The sequence below is a fragment of the Syngnathoides biaculeatus genome, chromosome 7, assembly GCF_019802595.1.
Source record: "Syngnathoides biaculeatus isolate LvHL_M chromosome 7, ASM1980259v1, whole genome shotgun sequence".
In the NCBI taxonomy this organism is placed as follows: Eukaryota; Metazoa; Chordata; class Actinopteri; order Syngnathiformes; family Syngnathidae; genus Syngnathoides; species Syngnathoides biaculeatus.
In genome coordinates, this window is record NC_084646.1 from 31567715 (window position 1) to 31588918 (window position 21204).

At 42.2% G+C, this 21204-nt stretch overlaps 1 protein-coding gene across 6 annotated transcripts in view; it reads right to left on the reverse strand.

Annotated features, from left to right (window-relative positions):
• The window catches only part of gmds (GDP-mannose 4,6-dehydratase), a 262351-nt gene that overhangs the window by 179701 nt on the left and 61446 nt on the right, over positions 1 to 21204 (reverse strand). The gene's annotated exons all lie outside the window — the stretch shown is intronic.

Consider the following 21204-nt stretch of genomic DNA (forward strand, 5'->3'; position numbering starts at 1 on the left):
TCACATACACAAGGCAAGACTTGCTAACCATTAGGGAGTCTACCCCGGACTTTTTTTCAACTTTCAAGACTCGCTGAGACTCAACGAGTTACTCACCCAAACAGCGACTGTTACAGCGTCTGTGGTCTTTGGCACACGGAATGGGTGGGGACGTAGCAGGGGGAGGCATACTGGGTTCCCAGTGAGGGTTCTCAAAAGGGGTCACAGATTGACGTTACCCTCAAGTCATCTCAAGAATCTACACTCCCTTTCCGACAAATTGGAGGAGTTTCATCAAGACCACCAAAGACTTCGGACGTCCACCGTGTGTTTCACTAAGACGTGGCCTTGCGAACACTTTCCCAACAGAGCTGTTATGCGCCCTCGCTTTGAACTTCACCGGGTGGACCGTGGCGCAGAGTTGTATGGGAAAACAAAAGGCAGTGGGATATGCTTCCAAATCAATGAAAAATGGTGCATGGACATCTCACAAATCACGAGACACTGCAACGAGCTCTGAAAGTTACTGTTCTTGAAATGTAAATAACTCTACACACCGCGAGAGTTTGCCTCTTTCATCCTTGTTGGTGTCTATATTTTGCCTCAAGATAGCATTAACATGGCACTGTTCAAGCTCGGCGAAAAAGTACACGTGAAAAACACTCCGACTCACTCCTCATTATTCTCTGATACTTGAAAAAGGCTTAACTCAACAAAGAACTCCAGAAATACAAGCAGCACATAGACTGCCGACCAGGGGAAAGTGACACTTCAAACCAGAGCTATGCCACAGTAAAAAAAAAAAAAAAAAAAAAAAAAAAAAATTCCCTAAACTCCTTTCCCCACTGCTTAATTTATTTAATACATATTTACAGGCAAGTACCTAAATGTGTGAAGTATTCAGTAAAATAAATGAGGCAAAAATAGAACTTCAAAGCTGTTTTGCTGTTTTGACTGACAGACTGGAGTGTCGTTGAAAATCCAGATAATAGCCTAGACTAGGGGTGCTCAATGTGTCGATCTTGTGACGGTGTACCACAAAAAAAAAAAAAAAAAAAAGAAAACAGACGTAGCCAATCATCCATCTCGTCGCTTGATTCCGGTGTGGAAGATACGTCGATCGCACGCACATAAAGGCACGTTCTAGCAAGCTGGCCTCCTATTTATGGTCTCTCTTTTGCTTTCTCCATGGCAGTCATGGCAAAGGCCCCCGCCCCGGTCGGTAGACGGCGAGAGGCTTGGCTGCTTGAAAAGTAGATCTTGGGGTAAAAAAAGTCTAGGAACCCCTGACCTATATATATATATATATATATATATATATATATGGATGCTACTACATTGTATAGTACAGTTTCTGTGAGGAGATGTGTGTACCAACAAAAACTTTTCACCCCACTAATAGCAAAACGTGGTTAACTGCCAAAATGAAGCAATTTCGCCAGGCTAAAGAGGTCGCATATCATAGTGGGGATAGGGCTCTAAACAATTGCACTAGAAACTAGCTAATTAAACCAGAATTCCAGTGCTTTGCATGAACAATGTATCCAATATATCATGTAATATGTCCTCTATTTTGACAAAATCTTCTCTCATTTAATAGTGTTTTGAGACGATTATTATCAACACTTATCGAATTTTCAGGGGTGCTGCCATTTTCGTGAGTCACAAGACTTTCGTGCGCGGCTGTGACATGTAAGGTGCTCACCAAAGGCTCGATTACATTATGCCCAGCACTAATTTCTCAGATTTTTCCTCATCTGATGAAGAAATAACAGTATCGTTTGATCAGAAAGACGGAGGAATACTTCCAAACAGATTTGAACCTGTGGCTGTAAATAATGTTGAATATTCGGATGGTTCTCCGGGCGGAATGACGCCGGAGTCTGACTACTCTGAGGGCTACAGGGGGACGTAAGTGCGTAAACAAAGGCCCCCGGAGCTCCGGGTCGGCAGCCGTGGATGGTTCATTGGACAGGAATGATGCGGAGTCCGACGAGCGAGCCGAGCTACGGCGTCCGGCGGAGGCTGTGAACCGACACTCGGCAACAAAGGCTCCCGGAGCTTTGAGCCGGCAGCCGCGGAAGGTTCATCGGAGAGGAATGACGTGGAGTCTGAGGAGCGAGTCGAGCTTTGATAATAATCTTCTCAAAACACTATTAAATGAGAGAGGATTTAACATCATATTGTCAAAATTGAGTACATATTACATGACCTATTCGATACATGGTTCACGCAAAGCACTGGAATTCCACTTTAAAGAAATTAACATTGCAGAGGGGCCCCCTCCAAGAGCAGTCCCCTTATCGTGGTGGAGAGGTTTGTGTGTCCTAGGAGCCAAGTTGTCTGTGGCTTCACACCCCTGGTAGGATCACCCATGGCAAAAAGGTCCTAGTTTTTAATTTCAACTCGCACCTCCAAAAGAACTTTGCTCATGTTCTGGGGGAAGCGGGGGACATTGATGTTCCGCACCTCCATTGCTGAGGTGGGTGACCGGAGCTGTGGGCGTAAGGTGGTCGGTGCCCGTCGTGGTGGCAACCCCTCACACGTTGGTGGACACCAACAGTGAGGGATGGTGTCTAGCTGAAGAAGGAACCCTATTGGGTTTTTTGGCCTGTGGGATTCCCGAGGCAGCAGATAGGTACTGGCTGGCTAAGCGGAATGCAGCTTCGGTGGTCATTAGGCAAAAACCCGGGCATGGGAGGAATTCGGTGAGGCCATGGAGAACGACTTCAAGACGGCTTCGAGGAAATTCTGGTCCACCGTCTGGTGTCTCAGGAGGGGGAAGCAGTGCACCGTCAACACTGTGTAAAGCAGGGATGGGACACTGCTGACCTCAACTTGGGATGTTGTGAGTTGTTGGGGAGAATACTTTGGAGAGCTCCTCAATTCCAGCAACACGCCTTCCCATGAGGAAGCTGAGTCTAAGTTCTCTGAGGCAGCCCTGCTAAAAATTTTCTATAGAAATTCTATCGAAATGTATAGAATTCTATTGAATTGGTATAAAACTTGTTCTGTAGAACTTTGGCTGTGACTTTCTACACAATTTCTATAGAACAAAATGTTTCTTGAAATTCTATAGAAAGCTTTGAAGAACAGAAAATGGCATTGTTTGGTCTCAAATTTCTATAGAAACAGAACAGAAAATATCTGTAGAACAATTTTCAAGCAACATCAGAGTTAATACACATGCTAAAGTTGCATAATAAAATGCATCAAGTATTTGTGACAATATATAAATACTGTCATGACTATGGACATTTCAAAATAGGGCAAGTCATGTAGCCACTATTATAAAGCCTACATCTTGAAAAATCGGAAACCTGCTGTCAATGTGTTGAAGAGGGCACAACGTTTCACAAACCTTCAATCACTATCAACCAATTGGCCAAGAAACCAAGGACAAGTCATCTGACCAAATCCAGATTTGAATCATTCCACAGTTTTAAAGATCCAGGTTATGAAAACCACTCAACTTGACTTCCCCCCCCCATTACATCTTGAGTACCAACATGACCAACTAAAATAAACAGATGACATGTTCTTTTTAAGTTCGAGTATTAAAAAAGTTTCCAGAGGTAACCTTTCCAACTGTTCTCTGGGGATAGGTTTGCATGTTTCGCCTGCCAGCAGGTGGCGGTGAGTTGTATGCTGATGCAGTTGACTGAACGACAAGAAGAACTCTGCGTGTGCACATATGGATTTGCAAGCTGTTGTTTTATTTTTCCTGTTGTGAAGACAATAAATTAACGTTTTCCCCACACCACCTGAAGCGTCTGTCGTGAGTGGTTTGGGGAACGCACGAGAAAGCGGTGAATCCGGCATGTTCGCCTTAGGGCGGCTTTCTTGCTTAGTTTCTTTTGTTCTTCGGTCACGAACCTTGAATGTGCAGCTAGGTAGCTAGCTAGCTATAGCACGATACCTTGTGGCACAACAAACTGCCCGTTCATTGTGTTTGTATGAGAAACTACGTACGATGTGTGTGTACAACAAATCGCTAGAGAAGTTGTAGTACTTCAAATTTGAAACTTTTCTCAATTTAAAACCTCGATCAAAACCTGTCGGTAAGTTTGTGTAAGTATGTTTTATTTGTAGATGCATAAGTGAAATATGAAGGTGATATGACCGCTCACACCAATTTTTTAACGCTTTTTTTTTTTCTCAAAAATGTTGGTCGCATTGCAAATTCGGTAAAATTGCCGGATTTGTTGTTTTGTTTGCAATTATATGCAATTGTAATGCAAATAAGTGCAAATGGTAATTGACAAGTTATCATTACTGAAATTTCATGAAAATTCGTTCAGAAACAAAAAAGTCATGACATATTGAAGATCCTAATTAACCGGAAAGGTCACAACTTTTTGTTCTTTTCCATTGTTTTACCAATACCATTATTAGCCCATATTCCCAATCTTTAAATGGTCATAACCTTTTGTTATTTGAGCTATTGAGATAATTTTAGTCAGATTTTAAGGGATTTTCAAAGCTCTTTCCAATGATGTTTTTTTTTTTACAATTCCATCCATCCATTTTCTTAGCCGCTTATCCTCACGAGGGTCATGGACCCTATCCCAGCTGTCAATGGGGAGGATGAAGGGTACATCCTGAAATAAACTGAACTAGAACATGTGTAATGAAAAATTTGGTACTTACATTAATATATTGACCTATTTTGCACACAAAGCTACCCTGGCAAATCCTCCGAAGAAAGAATATGTTCATCTTGAGAGTGGTAAGCAGTTTTAGGAGATGAAATCTTCCTACTCAACCAAATATATTTTAAATATCCTCAAACACTGGCCTCCACCATTGACAATATATATTCCGTCAATTAAGGGTGCCAGCTGTGCCGATTACATTTATGATTAATCCAAATTACCTTTTGTTTTTTCAGCTAACATAAGTGGTTATGGTACGCCGTCCAACGTCCTTGGGGCAGAATAAGATGGATATAGTAAAAGTGACCAGTAAGTTATTTTTCCCCAGTTGTGCAAGGTGAAATCAGAATTGTTAATTTTTCATGAAAATTAAAATTTTTCAAAGAGTCCAGGAATTCAATGAATGGATGTCATGACTATATCTATCAACTTTTCAGTGATGTGATATTGCAGGTCATGGTTTATTTTCTTTACAGCTTCAAAAACCTCCTGAAATGGAGGATTTGGAAAGTGATGCCAGCCCTGTAATTGCCCTGCAAGTCCATCAAAGTCAATACATGTTCTGTTTAAAGCACTTTATAAGAAGAAATCTGGTCCAAAGAGCACAATAAAAAACTTGGTTACTATGATATTCTGTTTTATACATACTGTTCTATGTAGTGGAACAGGTAGTTCACTGTCACCATGAAGAACCCTAAGACATTCAAAACCAAGACATCTATCATCAACCTCGAGCCACCCCACCACCAAACATGAGCCTCTCCCATTCCTCCAAAGAGAGTTGGCCAATGTAAGAACCAAGTAAGCCAAATGTCTACGAATAACTCATCTTGAGATCTTTTTGTCATATTTGTGCTTTTGCATTGTGCGTGTGTTGTTGTTCAGGGTTCCAAAAAAAAAAATGCTCTTGCTGCTTCCCAAGATAAGGGACACAGTCAGGCATCAAGACTATTAGGGAGCACAAGAAGAGGACATCGACATTGTACAGATAAAATATCTGTCTGACTCCATTGTCCTTGAACAGAAGGTGACGGAAGACCCTTCTCCTTCTGCAGAACTGCTATGATTAAGTATGGACAATGTTGTTGAGTTTCATTTTAAGAACAAACTAATTCCTAATTTTGCCATCCTCTTTTTGATCTGCAGAAATTCCAAATGTTGAAAGTTGGATGGGTAACCCTCAAGGAAACTATCAATCCTGAAGAGGTACAGTGGACCAGCTCCACAACCTCAGTAAGATCCTCGAGAGTGCATGGGAGTTCGCCCAATCAGTCTACATGTGTTTTGTGGACCTGGAGAAGGCGTTCGACCGTGTCCCTCAGGGAGTCTTGTGGGAGGTTCTTTGGGAGTATGGGGTACCAAACCCACTGATACGGACTGTTCAGTCCTTGTACGATCGCTGTTAGAGTTTGGTCCGCATTTCCAGCAATAAGTCGGAGTTCTTTCCAGTGAGAGTTGGATTCTGTCTAGGCTGCCCTTAATCAACGATTTTGTTCAGAACTTTTATGGACAGAATCTCTAGGCGCAGCCGAGGGGTACAGGGTTTCCAGTTCCAGCTCACTGGAGTAGTTTTCACCCGAGTGTGAAGTAGCTGGGATGAGAATTAGCACCTCCAAATCTGAGACAATGGTCCTCAGTTGGAAAAGAGTGGCGTGCACTCTCTGGGTCAGGGATGAGATTCTATCTCAAGTGGAGGAGTTCAAGTATCTTGGGGTTTTGTTCAGGAGTGAGGGAAGAATGGAGCGGGAGATCGACATATGGATCGGTGCAGCGTCTGCAGTGATGTGGACTTTGTATCCGTTTGTATCCGTTGTGGTGAAGAGGGAGCTAAGTCGAAAGGGAAAGCTCTCAATTTACCAGTAAATTTATGTTCCTTCCCTCACCTATGGCCACGAGCTGTGGGTCATTACTCAAAGAACAAGATCCCAGATACAAGCAGCCGAAATGAGTTTTCTCTGCAGGGTGTCCGGGCTCTCCCTTAGAGATAGGGTGAGAAGCTCGGTCATCCGGGAGGGGCTCAGTGTCGAGCCGCTACACCTCTGCATTGAGAGGAGCCAGATGAGGTGGCTGGGGCATCTGATTTGGATGCCTCCCTGGCGAGGTGTTCTGAGCATGTCCCACCGGAAAGAGACCCCAGGAGTACCCAGGACACATTGGGGAGACTGTTGTCAAACTCCTGAAGTTTGCAGATGACACCACAGTCATCGGCCTCATCAAAGATAGTGACAAGTCTGTGTATCGAGAGGAAGGGGAGACGTTGGAGCTGTGATGTGACCAACACAACCTGGAGATAAACGCGCTCCAGACTGCATTGATGATTGTGGACTTCAAGGGGCATCCTTCACCACAGCTGTCCCTCATGCTGTCCAACTGTACTGTGTCAACTGTCAAGATATTCAAGTTCCTCAGAATTAGTCTCACAGGACCTTAAAATAACACTTTGTCCAAACTAATAGGAATGGGAGAACACATTAAAAGTTAGTAGATGAGGGTACAGTGTTTCTTTTAATGCCACAGTTATCCACAGATTTCACCAAGAAACATCTCTAAATTGGAAAAGTATTATCGAAATTCATCTTTCGCTCAGACATTCCAATGAGCCTGACTGGAAAACTGACAGCCAATCAGAGTTTGCCACGCCCCCAGTGCTTGCTGTTCTGGTTCATTGCTCGTGGATACGTTTCACCGAACAGAGAACTTCTAATATCTGGCATTTTGTGGCCCATTTTTATGAAAAATAATGACAAACAAACAAAACAAAAATAGCATAATGTACAATGTTCAAGAATGTGCGTTTGAGCCACATTACACAAAGGTGGAACTTGACGTGATGAAGAGGGCGCGTGGCACTGACTACAAACAATAATCCCATTATATGGACTGCTTTTCTGAGGAGTTGCTTTAGTTGTAGAGAATATACAGAGGGGGGAAAAACTTTATTTTTTTTTTTTTTTTACCCCAAGATCTACTTTTCAAGCAGCTAGCCTCTCACAATCGACCAGCGGCAGCGGTTGGGGGTGGAGTGCACCCGCGCATCACCGTAAATACGGGCTAGGAAGTGTGTGCTAAGAGCCAATAGAGCGAGTATAACAGTGAGTCAATGCTCCGTGTTATTACTACTCCCACCATTGAACAAACCAAACAAAAATAATGTATAATGTTCAAGCATTTGAGCCACAATAGACACAGGTGGAGCTTGACATGAAGGAGAGGGGGCGTGATGGAGGGGCATAATACGGACCTCGGAAATGTTCCAGACAGGCTCGTTTAAAAAAAGACTGGTGTTCGTGTTCTCTTTGTCGCCTAACTTGTGCATACAGCAGAAAATCCGTGAGTACACATTTTTAAAGTGGGACTGTCATCCCTATAAACATTCTAAAATAGATATTGTAATGAAAAATACATATAACAGTATTCACTTCAATGTCGATACGAAAAAAAAAAAGTGAGCGGAGAGCGTGTCATCCATGCACAAAGTTGTGCAATTGAGTGTCCCTTGACATCCAAGTGGTCGCCAAATTATTCGCATCCTCTGTCCTTGACGTCATCGTCACTTCCGCCGTTGAAAACGCGTAGTGCCCGATACTGCTACTATGGAAGCCGAACAAGAGATATTCGGATTTTTTGGACGCCGCTTCTGACACTGAAGCTCTTTTCGAAAAGGACAACACCACACAACCGAGTGAAGTTACCGGGGCAATATTACACCAATGTTTCGAGCCCTCAGGGCAATATTACACTATTGTTCCGAGCCATATTAAGATGATATGTGATCACTGCCAAACCGCATCACCGTCCGATCTACTTCCGCGTCGGAGATGAGCAATCGCGGCTCATCGCAGCCAGCCGGTCTGGCTTATGACAGAGGGGGGGGCTCACAGACTCCGTAGTACTGAGCAACATAGTCGAGTTGGGGCGCTTTATGCACGCACGCGACTGAGTAACGGATTTTCGGCTGGGTTCTTCAGACCCGCCCCTGTCGCAAAGCCCGACACGCAGCCTTCGCAGAAGCTGTTACCGCCAAACGCGGCGCCTCAGCCGGTGTGGCTGATTTTCGGTGCCGTGGTGGCATATAATGGAGCAAGTTGTGCTCCTTTCAGAGGGTTGTTCACAGCCACCGCAGAACGCGATGAATACCATCAAGACAAAGCTGAGTGAGACATTGTTGGCCACGAGGGGGCGTCGCTGTCCTTTACATCACTTCCTGCTTCTTCTCTAAAACAAATTCCTGAAAGGATTTTCATGCCGGGAGTTACAAAAAGGTGTATACGTCAAAATCATGTTTTGTGGTGAAAAAACACATGGGACCATATTGGCTGTGGGTTTTTCATTAATAATATACCAAAAATCATCCATTTCATGACAGGCCCACTTTAACGGTCTTGGAATCCTATGTGAATGCTATGTGAGCTATATGAATGCTCTGGGCTATGTCCAAAGTTAAAAAATGCTAACTTTTTTTCTGAGCACGGCATAGGACTATCGAGAATATAAAATTTAAAAAAAATAATAAATTGGGACTTCCCTAAAGTGATTACATATATATCCATAAATCCATTTTCTTAGCCACTTAGCCACACGAGGGTCACGGGACTGCTGGAGCCTATTCCAGCTGTCAACGGGCAGGAGGCAGGTTACACACACGCAGACACGGGGAAAACATGCAAACTCCACACAGGGAGGTCCGGGATTGAACAGCTGCACCACCATGCTGTCTCATAAAGTATGTTGTTGCTTAGCACGAGAGGCTATAACTAAGTGGGTAATAACCAGTAATAATTAGTTGCATGCAAATTTCCCCGGCTGATGAATGAGTCTCAACTGTGACAGCCACAGCTTTATCCTGTCAGGTTGACCCCACAGGAGGTTAAAGAAGGACAAATTTGGATGAGTTTTCTCAGTTTTGTTGCAGTTTGGTGCAGAATTTGTTGACATCTTGGCTTAGTTAGAACGAAAGGTCTGTAATGCTAAGCACTGGCGACGTCAGGGGCAGGGGTCAAGGATGTTTCTTCCAGGTCTAGCTGTGAAAGATGGCACATATCCAGATTTTGCTTGGATTAAAAAAATGGTATTTATTTAAATTTTTTAAAAAGAATGTCCAAAATATATGTAATAATAATGTTACTTCACATCGGAGGGTTTATTGTACATATGAATTTTGCGGAGAGTCTTCCTTTAAGTGGGAGATCAACATCAACTCCATCCTAAAAAAGACCCAGGAGAAGATGTGCTTCGCACGGCTCTTATGGAAACAAGGCAGTTGTAAACAGTGGTATTTGAATCAGTATGGGTACCTCCAACACAGTTTTGTTTGGTGCTACCACAAAAAAGGACAAACGCAGACTGCAACGGGCAATCAAAACTGCTGAAAGGATTGTCGGCACCCCCCGACCCTCGCGGGCTTGCACGCTACTAAAACTAGGACATAAGTAGACTAAATCCTGTCAGACCCTCCACTTCCAGGCCACCAGCTCTTCCAACTACTTTCCTTGGGTAAGTGGTCCCAAGCAACGCAAACAAAAACAAATAACTTAGAATTCAACTCTAACATACTGCCATTTTTTTTGTTTTCAGTCTGTAGTCCCATTACCCCAGGAACAATTATTCTTATATCCAGGGTTCGTTCACTTCTGCACCCTTCAGTTTTTGCGGGTTCAGTGTTTTGCTGCCCCCCCCATAAAAAAAAAAAAAACATTGGAAAAATACAGCCATTGTGGCATATTGCGGGAAAACACATTGATACAAGGCACGTGATTGGTCCCCAGCGCGACATCCACCAATGAGAGCCTGTGTGGATTTATCTCATGAGCTGATTGGCTGCACATCATCAAGGCCTCACCCAGCAACTTGTGTTCCACGCTTTCCCTGTCGTTCCTTTCCGCCATTTTCTATGCTCTTGACTGTCTCCATGATCATCTCTCCTGTTCACAATACCCCCAAACCACTGTGCTGATGCAAAAGCTACCTCCAAAGTCTCCAAGAAAAAGAGGAAGAAGAGGAAGATGACGATCAGCGAAAAAGTAAAACTTTTGGAAATGATCAAAAATGGCAGAAGTTACGCTTTTGTGATGCGGCATTATGGCATGAATGAATTCACAGGGAACCCTAACCACTTCAATCATTTTTAATAAAGAAGAAAAATGTGTGGTGACCCCATGAAATCAGACAATTGTTCGAATAGAAGCTGCGTTAGCTTTGTGGATCGCGGATTGCGAAAAACGACCCGGTGACGATGATGAAGAGGCTGAAGAAAATGCTGACAAACCTCAAGCTGCAAGGAGCGATTCACTCCCTCAAGGATGAGGCTTTTCCGCAAGCAATGTTAGGTTTGAAAATTTTCAAAAGCGCTACGGCCTCAGAAGCGTGCCTCTGTATGGTGAGGCTCCCTCCGCCGAAAGCAATGGTGCTCGTGGTTATGAGGAGGAAGAACTTGCACAGACAACGACAATATGGTACGAGCTGTCGAGTTTAGCAATTGTGTTGACGGGATTATGTCTTTGTATAGGGGAATTTTAAAGCAGAAGGAAAAACAAAGACAACACCATGTTTTTGTCAAAGATAAAAACCTCAGTTACACCATTCGCACCTCCAGCAGATGATTCTCCAAGTGAATGTTAATTACATATGTACTGCAACAAAAATGTTAATGTGCGGCACAAGGTTTTAATAAATAATAATCTCTCGTCCTTCGCACCTGTGCAATCCATTTTTCACGACTAAAAGGCTCTCTTAAAAAACTTATGAAGGGTAAATCCATTCTCCCAAGTGTTCAAGCAATATCCAGCAATGCAAAAAGCCAGCATTTTGACTAACACGAAGGAACAACGAACTACCTTCATAGAGGTAAAACTAATAGAAACAAATGAGTCCGCTGGAGGGCACTTCTGCCCCATACGCCACCTGCTTCTTCTCGAAAACAAATCCCTCGAGAGGATTTTCATGGTGGGAGTTACAAAAAGCCATATACGTCAAAATTATGTTTTGTGGTGAAAAAATGGTTGGGTCTATACCAGCTGCCATTTTTTCATTAATAACATACTAAAAATCATCTATTTCATGACACTTGACCTAATAACTACACACTTGTATTGTTGAAAATGTTTGTCTCAAATTGCAAAGTATAAAAGGGTCCTGTACTGTTGACATATTTTTGAACATTTTGGTACCCACACCAAAAAACAACTTATCTCAAAGGTACCACTACCGGGACACGTCCACGTGCATAGGAGTGTGCAGGTCAACTGGTTGCATCGCGCACCGTTGCACGTGTTACGTCGTTTCCGTGTTTTTCTGGGGTTGCATTCGAAAGCACAATAACAAATTCTAGTGGGTCAGCTGGTTGGGGTGTTCAAATACCGATTTTCATTCGAAAACCAAAGCAAAAAAAATCTCAAAATCTTCATTCGAAAACCGATTTGTACAAAAACAGACGTTCGAAAACCGGGTTGCCTTACCCTGCACTAGAGTATTGCTTTATTAGCCAGTCTAAATGTTCTAAATGCTACAGTAGCACCCTTTTCACATTTGACAAAAAAAAACTTCCATTATTGCAAGATTAATAGCAGCCCTTATTGCTTCGTGACAATTACCGCCATGTCTTTATGTCTCAAGTGATAGTTTGTTGTTGTCATGTATGTTGTACCAGACAAATCCCTTGTAGGTTTCTGACATCCGATTCTGATTCTAACCCTAACCAACATACATTAAATTGGGACCAATAGTCTGGATAGCAGGCAGGCCAGTCTCGCACCCACACTCTTTTACTACGAAACAGAGATGTTCGAAAACCGAATTAAATAAACGAATAAATAAAAACAAAATACTTTGTGCAGTTTCGGTGTCATTGGCCTTTGCGCGCATCCAAGTCAAATGAGCTGTCAAACGTCTCTGAAGAAGGCGAATGGTGATAAGGCCTAAAAAAAAAAAAAATTGTTGCAGTTCTTATTTCGTACGTCATTATTTTTTTTTTTTAATTTATTTTTTTTTTTTTTACAAAGTATTTTACTCAGTCTCTAGCACATGGTGGCGTCCTTTTCTTGTCAGCTTGTGTTAATTCAGGGTCTTGTATGCTTAAAGACGTCTCGAAGGCTTGGTCCAAAAAACATGAAACAATGTCGAACATGAAAACGTAGCTTAACTTGACACAGCTCAGTCACGCTATGACATGGGACTAGGCAGTTACACCTGCTTGCGCTCGTGAATACATACATATACACACAACAATCTGGCAACAAGTGGCATGAAAAACAAGCCTTAAATGCACAACACACTCAGGGTGCAGCAGCGCACACAAGGAAGTAACATATGGCGTTGAGCATTTTTATTGTGTGCGCCCTCCCGCTTTTTTAATGTCCCCATTACGCTTGTTTTTATGTGGTCTGAGCTCTCATTTTTTTATATTTATTATTATTATTTTTTTTTTATATCAAACGCCCGATTTAACGCTGTGCTTTAGCTGTAGAGCTCGGGGCACGCCCACCACGAATGCGCCTGTGGAGAACCACAACCCTAACTTACAGTATTTGTTACATGGTGTAAAAATGTTTGGGTCGGCGAGAATTTTTAGGGCCGGCCTTGAAATCGTAACCACAAGCTTTTTTCTTTTTATGTTTTTTTTTTTTTTTTTTTTTTTAACACCTCATCTAAAATGTACAAGGTTTGAAGAAAGAAATTAAAAACTTTGACTTAAAAAGAAGACATGACACACCTTTTTTGAGACAGATAACACACTTCAAGCCGACATTTATTTTTCCAAACCACGCAGAGCTGCAACATAAAGGTGAAAGAGACGCATGCAGCTCCAGAGCCACGGGTTGCCGAGCCCTGCAACAGAGTATTGCTCTATAAGGCAGTCTAAATGTTCTAAATGCTAGAGGAGCACCCTTTGCACATTTGTCAAAAAAAAAAAATAGTTCAATTATTGCCAGATTAATAGCAGCCCTTGTTGCTTCGTGACAACTACCACCATGTCTTTATGTCTCAAGTGAAAGATTGTTGTTGTCATGTATGTCGTACCAGACAAATTCTTCGTAAGTTTCTGACATACTTGTTAAATGAATACAATTCTGATTCTAACCCTAACCAACACACATTATCAATGGGATCAATGGTCTGGATTGCAGGCAAGCCAGTCTCATACCAACACTCTTTTACTACGAAGTCACGCTGTAATAACACTTCCAGAATGTGCTTTGGCATTTTTTTTGCTGAAATAAGCAGAGGCGTGCATGAAAAAGTGGTTCTTTGGATGTCAACATATGTTTCTTTAAAACCTATATGTATTTTTCAGAATTTATGGCGCCTTCACAGATGTGCAAGTTACCCATCCCATTGGGACAAACACAGCCCCATACGATCGCAAATGCTGGCTTTTGAACTTTGCGTCCATAACAGTCATACAGATGGTGCTTTTCGTCTTTGGCCTGGAGGACACAACGTCCACAATTTCCTAAAACAATTTGAAATGTGAACTTGTCGGATGACAGAACACTTTTCCACTTTGAAACAGTCCATCAAAGATTAACTCAGGCCCAGAGGAGGCAGCACGTTTCTGGTGTTGTTGATAAATGGCTTTTGCTTTGCATATTAGAATTTTAAGTTGCACTTACGGATATAATGCTGAACTGTATTTACAGAGTATGGTGATAACATTTATGTTGGTTTTTGATGCAGTGTTACCTGAGGGATCAGAGGTCAGGGCCATTCAGGTTTCGGCATTTCTGCTTATATGCAGTGATTTCTCCAGATACAGTTTAGCAATTTGAACATTGAAGGAATGCTCCCCTCATTCACTGAAAAAATGAAAAGCCTCAATCCGATAGGGAATGTACTGTACCTTGAAAATTTGAGGTTAATCCGATATCATTTAATGGTGTAGTGATGAGATTTCATGGGCACCGACGTCTTGGCAAGTCACATGACCTACTTGCATGGATGTGACGTATTCTATGTGTTAAAGAAATCATAGCCAATTTGTAGTCATCACATGCATTGACACCACCATTGGAGACGTGAAAATGCCCTACTGTATCATGAAATTTTGCCATAATTTGGATAGAAATAATCCGAGGAAGGCTCGGTGGCATATTCTGCTCTGTAAGAAAAATAAACATTTAAAGCCCGGGTGTCATCCCTATAAACATTTTAAAATAGATATTGGAATGAAAAATACATATAACATTATTCACTTCAATGTCTATACGAAAAAATAAATGTGAGCAGAGAGCGGGTCATCCATGCGCAAAGTTGCAGAAGTGTCATTCTACGATATCCAAGTGGTCGCCATATTGGCTGCGTCCTCTGTCCGTGACATCACCCAGACATTCGCAAATGAAAACATGCGGTGCACCCTAACTATGGGAGACAAACGCGCCCCGTCTGACACGTAAACTCTATGAAAAGGACATCCCCTTTTCTCAAACCAGCAAAATGCGACAATGCGTAATGCGTTTAAGACAATTTAATCACATCCACAACCATATAACGCAAACACAAAATAAATAAACACAAGATAGAAGTTCAAAGACAGAGTAGTCGAGCCAAAACGCCAAATACTGCCCAAATATTGAATGATTGTTCCCAAACAGGCAAATGTTCTTTCCAGCGAATATTCCAAATTAGCGAATGTTCCAGAAATGTCCAAATGTTCAAAGACGAAAGGCAGCAGGCGTTTGTTCCAACCAGTGTACTTTGACCCAAAGCAGCGATGTGGTGTGAATAAGTTGCGTTGACGGTCTTTCCCATCCTTATATAGGCACTCCTCGGAAACTTCCAGAATTCCACATGACAAAGGATCCGCGTCATAACAACTTAAAAGTATTGATCGATTTGCTGAGCAGGACAAAGGGACAAAACAGCCACTACTGCTAGATTAATATAACGTAACTCTAAATTCAAAATAAAATAAACAAATACATAACTAAAATAAAAAAAACTAAAGTTTCAAACTCAGAAATGATAATTTCCAATTTCAACTATTAGTAGAACATGATATAAAGCGGTATTTAAAATTTTTCATCAGTAAAAATTCTTGATCTGGCAAACTTTATCTGAAGAAAAGTTAAATGCTATGGCCTGTCAAGGAATGAACAAAAATGGTCTATACCCGCAATGTTTTGAAAATACTGAAAGTTTAGTTCAACATAATCGGCGTTAGTGGCAAAAAGCTAGAATGAAATTGTAACAAACATTCCTGTCGGCAATCATGATGTATTGTTATAATCTAGCATAATTTACGGCGGTATCGACATTGTCAATCCATTAATGAAAGCGAGCAGTAGATCTATATCTTCCTAAGCATGTGGAGGGGAAAAGTTTTCAACCTCAAGATAACGCGTACCATGGGGAAAATTAGAACTTAGAACGTTAGAATTTAGGTCAATTCAAAGTAAATCACAATCTCATACGTATTATAGTTAGTGGGGCGGGAAGGGAGGTTGTGCACGCGCGCTATGCCGCGACTGCCGTAAATAGGAGGCCGGCTTGCGAGAATGTGCCTCAATGCACGTCCGCTCGACGTATTGGCCACACCTGAATCAAGCAATGAGGTGGATGATAGTCGAATGTCTTTTTTTTGTTTTTTGGGCACACCGTCACACAATCAACCAAAACTACCTCGCAATCGATGCGTTGAGCACCCCTGGTGTAACTGAATTTCCTTTGACATGGCTCAATATATTGATGACTTTCAACGTTCAACGGCCGTGGCCCGGGCTTCCTACGCCCGCCCCCGCAACTGTTAATCTGCAAGGCGTAGGTAGAAATTCAGAAAATGTAGATCAAAGACAAAAAAAGAGGATAGCGGCTTAGTCGGAAGAAGGAGAAAAATGCACAAATCCCACAGCTGTGTGCAGGGACTTTGAATGTTTTGACTATGACAGTAAAGCTCTGGAGTTGGTTGACATGGTGATTAGGAGAAAGGTTGATATATTGTGCATCCAAGACAGCAGGTGGAAAGGTAGTATGGCTAGAGGTTTTGGTGCAGGGTGTAAATTATTTTATCAAGGAGTGGATTGGAAGAGAAATGGAGTAGGGGGTATTTTAAAAGAAGAGCTGGGTAAGAATGTCTTGGAGGTGAAAAGAGTATCAGGTCGAGTGATGAAGATGAAATTTGAAATTGATGGTATTATGTATAATGTGATTAGCGGCTATGCCCCACAGGTAGGATGTGACCTCGAGTTGAAAAGGAAATTCTGGAAGGAACTAGATGAAGTAGTCCTGAGCATCCCAGAAAGAGAGTTTTGATTGGTGCAGATTTCAAAGTGTGTCTGTGTTTGCGTGTGTGTGTTCAGTGTGAACACCTATTTCCAGAAGAGACAGGAACATAGAGTGACCTACAAGAACGGAGGTAGAAGCACGCAAGTGGGTTATATTTTGTGCAGATGGTGTAATCTGAAGGAGGTTACCGACTGTAAGGTAGTGGTGGGGGAGAGTGCAGCCCGACAGCATAGGATGGTTGTGTGTAGAATGACTCTGGTAGCGGAAGACTAAGAAGACAAAGATAGAGCAGAGAATTAGGTGGTGGAAGTTGAGAAATGAAGAATGTTGTGTGGCCTTTTGGAAAGAGGTGAGACAGGCTCTAGATGGACAGGAAGAGCTCCTAGAAGACAGGAATACTACTGCCAAGGTATTCAGAGAGGTAGGCTGGAGAGTACTTGGGGTGTCTTCTGGTCGGAAAGAGGAGAAAGAGACTTTGTGGTGGTTGACTAGTAAGGGGGAAGTTAGAAAGACTCTGCACGGAATGAAAAATGGGAAGACAGTTGGTCCCAATGACATATCAGTGGAGGTATGGAACCAATTTGGTGAGGTGGCTGTGGAGTTTTTGACCAACTTATTCAATAGAATCCTAGCGGGAGAGAAGATGCCAGAAGAATAAAGGAAAAGTGTGCTAGTCCCCATTTTTAAGAACATGGGCGACATTCAGGACTGTGGAAACTACAGAAGAATGAAGAAGATGAGTCACACAATGAAGTTATGGGAAAGAGTAGTGGAGGCTAGACTCAGTACAGAAGTAAGTATCTGCGAGGAACAGTACGGTTTCATGCCAAGAAAGAGTACCACAGATGCATCATTTGCCTTGAGGATGCTCGTGGAAAAGTACAGAGAACGTCAGAAGGAGCTTCATTGTGTTTTGGTAGACCTAGAAAAAGCCTATGACAGAGTACCAAGAGAGCAACTGTGGTACTGCATGTGCAGGTCTGGTGTCCGGGACACGTATGAAGGCAGCAGATCAGCGGTGAGATTTGCCGTAGGTGTGTTACAAGAATTTAAGGTGGAGGCGGGACTGCATGAGGGATCCACGCTGATGACGACATAGATGTCGTGTCCTGTAGAATTGAATGAAATAAACTTCATCTTGTCATGGCAAAGCTAAATGCGACTTTCAATACAAGATCTTGTAATCTATTTTTACAGTACCATAGTGTAATCCAACTTGCATCAATCAGGGCATTAAATCTAGCTATGATTTTGGACTAATTTATTGCCAATATAGAAGGCCTCACGATTTTTAAAAACTGACAACAAATCTAACTGGAGTATTTGAAGCTCAGACTTTATTATGCCTGAAATGAAGCAAAACATATTCATAGACTGATGTTGCCGTTTTTGAAATATTATAATCATCCATATCCCGTTTTGTGGAAAAAAAAATTAGGACATGGAGCCATTTCTGTACATGGAAGCGGCCACACGTTGACCTCCGTAAACCTTTCTGTGACAGACGGTTCATTATTATTTTTTAAATACGCATTATTCTCAAATGAGTCTACTTGGCATTCAAACGCCAGTATTTGTGATAGGACAGGATATGATAATCGCAGAATGCATGTTTTCAGACATAAAGGCCAAGACAGAGGGAAGGTTAAAGAACACTCGATAATTTAAGTTCAAAATGGTTGTGCACATACAATGTGTGCAGTGTAAAATTCTGTACTTGTCAGTGTGGTCCAAGGCTCAAAATCAGGCATGATGGTTTAGTCTTTCACACCTGAAGCAAGGGGCCAATCCCAAGGAACTGCTTTGGCCCTTTGGTGCTTGTCCATCAGCACAGCACACACAGCTAAATAAAGACGCCTTGTTTATGTGAACTAAGAACACTGGGCCTCTCTGTACTATTACTACAAGGAAGCTCGCATGGACAGACGTAAGTTTAAGGGAAATTTCTGTGCAGTTCAATGCAATTACATGTGATAGGAAGATCCATCCATCCATTTTCTTACCCGCTTATTCTCACAAGGGTCCCGGGAGTGCTGGAGCCTATCCAGGCTGTCAACAAGCAGGAGTAAGGGTAAACCCTGAACTGGTTTCCAGCCAATCGCAGGGCACATGGAGACGGGCAACAGTCGGACTCACAATCACACCTAGGGGCAATTTAGAGTGCCCAGTTAATGTTACATGTTTATGGGATGTGCGAGGAAACCAGAGTGCCCAGAGAAAACCCACGCAGGCATGGGGAGAACATGCAAACTCCACACAGGTGGGGCCTCGATTGAACCTGGGTCCTTAGAACTGTGAGGCCAACGCTTTACAGCTGTGCCACCATGCCATCTTGATGGCAATAATCCTTTGAAATAATATAGTATCATAAAAAATATTTGCACCCTGACGAATTCATGACACCTTTTTATGTATTTCTCACATGGTAAACACACATGGTTGAATCATCAAGCCAAGGGGCAATTTATGTGTTTATAAATATGAATATTTTTTTCCAGGTCAAGTCAACTACAGTGAGGTCCATCTTCGGTACACAGTCATTGGTAAGCATAGGTATAAGTGCTGTGCCCCAGTCTGCGAACAATAGAGTTGGTCCTGGTGACCTTCCTTGGGCTGAAGAAAATCTGGAAGATTGTGATGAATAACCCGACTATGACACAGACACTAGTCTGATCTAGACTATGAGCCCTCATCATTAGACAACATTGTCTTTAGCACTGGAACCAGATGGATGTTACAATGCCTTGAGAGAACTAGAGAGCTATGGCTTTCATGTTTCTATCTTAGGTACAGACAGAAACTCATCATTTGTGAAACTGCTGTGTAGCGTTTTTTCTAAAATACCACTATTTTCATGAATATTTGTAGATATTCCTTTTGGTATTAATGTTTGCACAATACAAAATAAGGATATATACATGGCTATGACTCAGCTGTAAAAAGAAAAAAAAAAGAAATCTGTAAAAAGCGTTGGCCTCACAGTTATGAGGACCCAGTTTCATTCCCGGACCCCCCTCTGTGGAGTTTGCATGTCCTCCCCGTGTCTGCGTGTGTGTACCCTGCCTCCTGCACGTTGACAGGCTCCAGCACTCCCGCAACCTTCGTGCAGATAAGCGGCTAAGAAAATGGATGGAAATATATGTGTAATCACTTTAGTGAAGTCTCCATTTTTGTTTTGTTTTGCATTTTTTATTCCAGATATAAATAAATCATTACATAGTCTGACACCGTACTCAGATAATAAGATCGCGCTCTTGATCAACTTTGAACACAGCCCATAGCATTCATTGCGAACATAGCATTCACATAGCATTGACATAACATTCCAAGACTGTTAAAAATGTACTCACCAATTTTCCATTGGACGTACAAGTGGTCTTTTCATCAAACTGTCATGGATCGTAAGAAAATTGATATGTAACACGTCTTTGTCCAAACAAATGACGTATTTATCTGAGGAAGTCATGCAGACATGTTGATTGTCATCCAAGTTCATTCCAATAAGCTCCATTTTTTTGTTCGACCTTTACAAACTCACGACAACACTGGCATTCTGCAACAGTTGGCATTAGGTCACAAAGAGAACACGAACACCAGTCTGGAACATCTCCGAGGTTCATGTTTTGTGTTTGTTGTGTCCCTCCATCAGCGTCATGCCACCTCTCCAATACGTTAACTAAGCTTGAACACTGTACATTATGCTGTTTTTGTTTTGCTTGTTTGTCATTATTTCTCACAAAAATTGGCCACAAAACGCCAGATAGTGGACGTTATCTGTTCTGTGAAACATATCCACGAACAATGGGGGGGTCACAACAGGAAGCACTACAGGCGTGGCAAACGCTGATTGGCTCTCAGTTTTCCAGCCGGGCTGAGCGAGAGAGGAATTTTGATAATAATTTTCCAATTTAGAGATATTTCTTGGTGAAATCTGTGGATAACTCTGGCATTAATAGAAATACTGAATCCTCATCTACTAACTTTTAATGTGTGCTTCCATTCCGATTACCTTCAACAAAGTCTTTTCGTCAGAATTGGCTAACCGCCATTCTAGAATTTCCACAAACAGTGTTATATCCACTGCACCAATAGGAAATGCGTTTTGGGTCACATGATAACAAAAGCAGTGCCGCCGATGAAAGCAACCCTTAATTTACAATACGTAACCCTTTGCTGCTTTGTTGCTCCTTTCGTGCTTCTTTGCGCCAAAGTCGTGGAAAATTTCGACGAGATGGACAAATCAATCTTGGTCTCTGGATGGTAAAACTCCGAGGATTGCTCGTTGACACATTGTGTTGAACCAAACAATGTGTATGGGCGAAACGTTGGCCGAAAAAGATGCAGCTTTATTCAA